We start from the raw sequence: 6,815 nt of genomic DNA, 5'->3' as shown, positions 1-6,815 counted from the left end.
GTTTATGACTTACATTTGTTGTTGTTGTTGTAGAATCTAAGCAATTTCCCCTATTTTACTCATTCTAGAATTTACTGATAACATATATATATATATACTCATGTTACCATTCAACATGTTCCTCTGTTCTCCTTATATCGTATTAATTGGCATCTGAATATGAAGGCTTGATTTGATTTGGGCTCAATTTATTTGGCAATACTATAGGTGGTTGTGTGCTCTTTCATTGGGAGGTACATAATATGTTGGTGTCAAAGCATAGATTCACTAATTCACTAGGTGATTCAAATGATGATATCCTAATTCTATTATTTCCTTCTCTGAAAGAGAGCAATTTCTTTTCACTATCATTGTAAAGTATAGATTTAAATGTAAACCAAGGGTTTAAGTCCATTGCAATTAATATACTTAATGAAGCTCAAAATATTCGATCTTTGGACTGTTGGAGCTCAGTCAAGTTGGTTACTGAGTTCTTTTGCCATGACCATGTCTTTGATGACTTTCTTGCTCTCTGGTATGAAAAATGTTCCCAGGTTGTGCTGTGAATTTCTAACCTGAGACCTGAAATCTATAGTTCTTAGTGAAATTGTATTTCATGATTGCAATCTAGGCACTAGAGAGGTTCATTGTTACCTATTCTTGGTTTCTAAGCATTTTCAATAGCCAAAAGTAGTAAATAAATGAATATTACATATGAAAAATATATATATAACAGTATGAAATACCTCATAATTCATACTTGTTGTTGTTGTTAAGTGCCATAGAATCTATTCCAACCCATAGTGACCCTATATAGGGTTTCCAAGGAGCAGCTGGTGAGCTTGAACCACCAACCTTGAAGTTCAAACAACTTTGTAGTTGGACACATTAGGCCACAGTGCCACACCAGGCCTCCAATTCATAGTTTTTGTTGTTAAGTGCCATTGAGTCGATTCTGACCCATAGCAACCCTGTATAAGGTTTCCTATGAGCAGTTGGTGAACTTGAACCACCGACCTTGCAGTCTAAATGGCTTTGTAGTCTGGCTCATTAACCAACAACACTACACCAGGACTCCAATTCATAGTTATTAAGCTATTAATGTGTAAGAAACCATTCAAGTGTAATGTAATATTAAATACTTGTTTCTTGTTTATCTATATTCAGGCATACTTGGATTTGATTTGTTTAAACTGGACTTAGTCACAAACTGTGCATCGGATCTAGTTCTACTCCATGAAAGACTGTCCCAGCTGTCTTTCATTCTTCCTGAACTAGTGGCTACTCAAAAGTATTTTATTAAATGAAAGTGGCGGAAGGGAGAGCAAGAACTCATCTGTCATTGAGAGCACATTTTAAATCTCTATTTGCAACTCATTTCATTGAGTAAAGAATGTCATAAGACTGAGTCCAACATCCATGGAAAAGAAAATCATAAATTCCTCGTAGAAGTTGGGGGAGACAGAAAGTGAATATTTTCAGAAAAAACACCCTGATTTATCATAGTCTTTCCTTTTGCTCATATCTACAGCCATCATATACTCAAAATGCACTTACTCCATCCCAAGAGTTCCCAAAGTTCATCCAATCATGACCAGAGGACTGAAGTCCAGGATCTCATGATCTACAACAAATATGAATATATATCCTCTAGATCCAAAGAACTCTAAACTAAGACAAGTTTTATATATATATATATATATCCACCAGCACCACTGTATACATACCCAAGATAAAATGATGACCAAAAGAAGCTTAACGATAACAAATACTGATAATATGGAGCTTTCCCATCATCTCTTTCACAGATGTAGTCAATTTGATTTCTATGTATTCCGTCTGGTGAGGTCCATGTGTATAGTCATCTCTTATGCTGTCTGAAGAAGGTATTTGAAATGAACAAATCATTGATTTTGCAGAATTCTATCATGCATTCTCCAGCATCATTTCTATCACCAAGGCCATATTTGCCAACTACTGATCCTTCCTCTTTGCTCCCAACCTTTGCATTCCAATCACCAGTAATGATCAACATCTTGATTTCATATTTGATCAATTTCAGGTTGATGAAGTTGGTAGGATTCTTCTATTTCATCCTCACTTGCTTCAGTGGTTGGTGCATAAATTTGAATAATAGTGCTATTAACTGGTCTTCCCTGTAGGCACATGGATATTATCCTATCACAGACAGCGTTGTACTTCATGGCTGATCTGGGTATGTTCTTTTTGACAGTGAATAAGGGAGACCGTAGAAGAATTGATACATTTGAGTTATGGTGTTGGAGGAGAATATTGGAAGTGCCATGGGCTGCCAAAGGAACCAACAGATCCATTTTGGAGGAAGTGTAGCCAGAGTGCTCCTTGGAGGCCAAGATGGCCAAACTTTGTTTCTCATACGTCAGCTATATTGTCAGGAAGGACCAGTTGCTGGAGAGGGATATCATGTTTGGTAAGGTGGAGGGTCAGAGAAAAAGAAGAAGACCCCCAGAGAGATGGATTGGCAAAGTGACAGCATCAGGGATTGGCAAAGTGGCAGCATCAATGGACTCAAGCATGGCAACAGTAGTGAGGTTGGCCCAGGATCAGGCAGTGTTTCGTTCTGCTGTGCATAAGGTCACTCTGAGTCGGTACTGACTCTATGGCACCTACCACAACATAACAAATACTCTAATTTGAAAAGACCAAAAATAGCAATCACATTGCTATAGCTGGTCTATCGAAAATTTTCCACTACTACTGGGCACAAATTGTTGCCAGATTCTACAATGTTGGTAGTAGAAATATTCCTTGAGTGGACCTTGCCCTATGGGAGCAGTCCTCAGTCCATAGTTCCTCTCTGTCCTTGGCTCTGCCCTTTGGGAGTCATTTCTTTTTAATGATTTGATTCTGTTCAACACCAACGTCAAAAGTTATACCCTTATAAGAGGACAAGTTAAAAAGCATTGCTACAAAATCATAGAAACATTTAATTAAATAAAAATATCAGAATGTAAAGCTTTTTTCTCTCCACATATCCTCCATTTAGGTCTATAAACCTCTGAAGTGGTACTTCTAACTCTCTAAACTTTATATGAAGACTTTTATACTTTTTGATTTATACCATGTCAAAATGGCAGTTTTGACATCGTTGAGAAATCCAAACCATCTTCCTTTTCAATATTCTTTGAGTTTGGGGAACAAGAAGTCTCAAGGAGCAAGATCAGGGCTATAGGTAGATTCTCTTAGAAAGGAAATTCTCTTAGAAAAATTCTTGCTACCCTTGAATAATGAGCAGTTGCATTGTCATGATTAAAAAAAAAAAAAAAAAATTGTAGGTGCAACTTTCCTGGCTTTATTCTCACCAATGCTGTTTTAATTTTTTAAAAACACTTCTTCATAATAAGTCCATGTGATTGACCTGTGTCCTTCAAGAAAATAGATCAAGATTGTTGTTGTTGTTGTTATTGTGTGCCGTGGAGTCAGTTCCGACTCATAGCGACCCTGTACAGGGTTTCCGAGCCTGTAAATCTTTACGGGAGCAGGAAGCCTCATCTTTCTCCCACAGAACAGCTGGTAGTTTTGAACTGCTGACCTTGAGGTTATCAAGATTACTCCTTTGGAATTCTAAAACACAGATGCCATAGCCTTTTTAGCTGAACTCTCTGCCTTGAATTTCATTGGCCTAATGAAATCAGGTATGGCACTGTGGGTTAATTCACTGGAGTACAAAGTTGGTGGTTCAAGCTCACCAGCTACTCTTCGGAAATCCTATACAGAATCGCTATGGATCAGAACCTACTTGATGGTACTTAACAATAACAACAAACAGTCTCAGTAGCCACTGTTTTGGTTGGATGTTTTTTAAAGCCACTCTAATGAGACTAAGAGAAATACTGAAAAAACTTGCCTGCAGCCATCCAGTGATATCAGAGACCTGTTTTGTTTGGAATAAGCCTATGCATGTATCAAGTGGGACACAAGTAGCAGTACTTTTTGACTTACTCTAGGGGGTATGTGTGTGTGTGTATTATTTCTGCCTTCCAAGTAACTGCAGCTTATGTTCAACCAAACAATTTGCCACTGGAACACATAAATCACTATTTCCCACATGTATATAACAGTTTCCTCATTGCCTATTGTCCAGTCCCCAACTCAAGACCAATTATCTTAAGGATTGTTGACAGTAGCCTTCCATTTCTGGTATTAATTTCTGTCTATGACAGAATATATATATTGTAAAACAATCAACCTGAAATTCAGGAAAATAAAACATTAAAAAATTTTAATTTATTATTATGAATTGGGTTAAGGGTTACAGAGCAAATCAATTTTCCAATGAAAAATTCATACACATTTTGTTTCATGTCATTGATTACCATTCCCACAATGTAATATCATTTATTCCACTTCTTCCCTGTGTTTACTATTTCTATTCATTCTTTTTTCCTAACCTTTCCTGTCTTCTGAATTTTATCCTTGGGCTTATGCTGCCTTATTGATCTTAAATGTTGATTAGTTTAAGGATTGCAGAACTCCCTAGGGTTACTGTTTCCCCTAAAGACTTGTCCTGCCACTAATCTTTCAGTATGCCATGCTGTGGTGGCTTGTGTGTTGCTGTGATGCTGTAAGCTATGCCACTGGTATTTTAAATACCAGCAGAGTCACCCATGGGGGACAGGCTCAAGGAAGCTCCAAGAGTAAGACAGACTAGGGAGAAGGAGAAACAGATCACTTCTGAATGGTTAGCCACTGAAAACCTTATGAGTATCAGTAGGACATTGTGCGATATAATGTCAGAAGATGAGCCCCTCAGGTTGGAAGGCAATTAAAATACAACTGGGAAAGAGCTACTTCCTCAAAGTAGAGTTGACCATAATGATGTAGATAGAGCAAAACTTTTAGGACCTTCATTTATGGATGGTGCACAACTCAAACTAAGGAGAAACAGCTGCAAACATCCATTAGTAATAAGAATATGGAAAACTATGAAACTAAGAAAACTGGAAGTTATTAAAATTAAATGGAACACATAAATATCAACATCCTAGCCATTAGTGAGCTGAGATACCCTGGAATTGGACATTTTGATTCAGAAAGTAATATGGTTTACTATGATAGAGCTTCAAATTGAAGAGTAATGACATCACATTGATCATCAAAAAGAGCATTTCAAGGCTTATCTTGAAGTACAATGCTGCCTGTGATAAAATAATATCTATATGGCTACAAGGAAGATCAGTTAATACAACCATTATTTAAATTTATGCACCAATCACTACAGCCAATGATGCTGAAATTGAAGAATTCTACCAACTTCTCCAGTCTGAACTTGATCAAACATGCAATCAAGATGTACTGATAACTACTGGAGATTGGAATGTTAACGTTTGAAACAAATAGGAAGGATCAATCATTGGAAAATATGGCCTTCATGATAGAAATGGTGCTGGTGATCACATGATAGAATTTTGAAAGATCAATGATTTATTCACTGCAAATATCTTCTTTTTAAGCAACATAAAAGATGATGATACACATGAACCTCACAAGATGGAATACACAAGAATCAAATTAACTACATCTGTGGGAAGAGATGATGGAAAAGTTCAATATCATCAGTTAAAACAAGGCCAGCACTGACTGTGAAATAGATCATTAATTGTTCTTTTCAAGTTCAGGCTGGAGCTGTAGAAAATTAAAACAAATCAACGAGAACCAAAATGTGACCTTGAGAATATCCCACCTGAATTTAGAGGCCAACTCAATAACAGATTTGATGCTTTACACACTAATGACTGAAGACAAGAACAGTTCTGGGATGACATCAAGAATATCAAATGTGAAGAAAGCAAAAGGTCATTAAAAAACAATCCTTAAAAAAACAAGGAAAGGAAAGACTAAAGCAGATGTTAGAATAGACTGAAACTTGCTCTTGAACACAGAGAAGCTGAAGCAACTGGAAAAAATGAAGAAGTAATAGGGATAAACAGAAAATTTCAAAAGGAATCTCAAAAAGACAAAGTATTATAGTGAAATGTACAAGGCCTTGAGTTAGAAAATTAAAAGGGAAGAACACGATCAGCATTTCTCAAGCTGGAGGAAATTAAGAAAGAATTCAAGCCTCAGAATGCAATATTAAATAAAGGCAAAATATTGAATAATGCAGGAAACATCCAAAAAAGATGAAAGGATAGACAGAGTTGGCCCATGTTTAACTATTTCATGAGGGTGATCAAGAACCAGTTATGCTGAGGGAAAAAATCCAAGCTGCATTGAAGTTTTAGTGAAAAACATGGCTCCAGAATTTCATTTAATGAAATTGAAATGTTTCAACAAACTGATGAAGCAATGGGGGTACTCACTCATGCATGTATGCCAAGAAATTTGGAAGACAGCTACCTGGTCAACCAATTGGAAGAGATATATATTTGTGCCTATTCCAAAGAAAGGTGACCAAACAGAATGCAGAAATCATCAAACAATATCATTAAAAGCACACGCAAGTAAAATTTTGCAGAAGATAATTTAAAATTATTGCAGGATTACATCAAAAGGGAGCCTCCAAAAACATAAGCCTAATTTTAAAAAAGATGTGGAACTAGGGATGTTATCTGAATCTTGGCTAAAAGCAGAGACCATCAGAAAGATGTTTACTTTTGCTTTATTGACTATGCAAAGACATTTGACTGTGTGTATTATAACAAACTATAGATAATATTATCTATAATGTTAATGTTAATGAAATGGTTAATGTTCAACTGTTTCAAGAGGTAGCATATGATCAAGAGCCAATGATACTTAGGGAGGAAGTCCAAGGTGCATTGAAGGAATTGGCAGAGAACAAGGCACCAGGAATT

The sequence above is a fragment of the Chrysochloris asiatica genome, unplaced genomic scaffold, assembly GCF_000296735.1.
Source record: "Chrysochloris asiatica unplaced genomic scaffold, ChrAsi1.0 scaffold00086, whole genome shotgun sequence".
NCBI lineage: Eukaryota > Metazoa > Chordata > Mammalia > Afrosoricida > Chrysochloridae > Chrysochloris > Chrysochloris asiatica.
Note: the sequence above shows the minus strand (reverse complement) of the source record.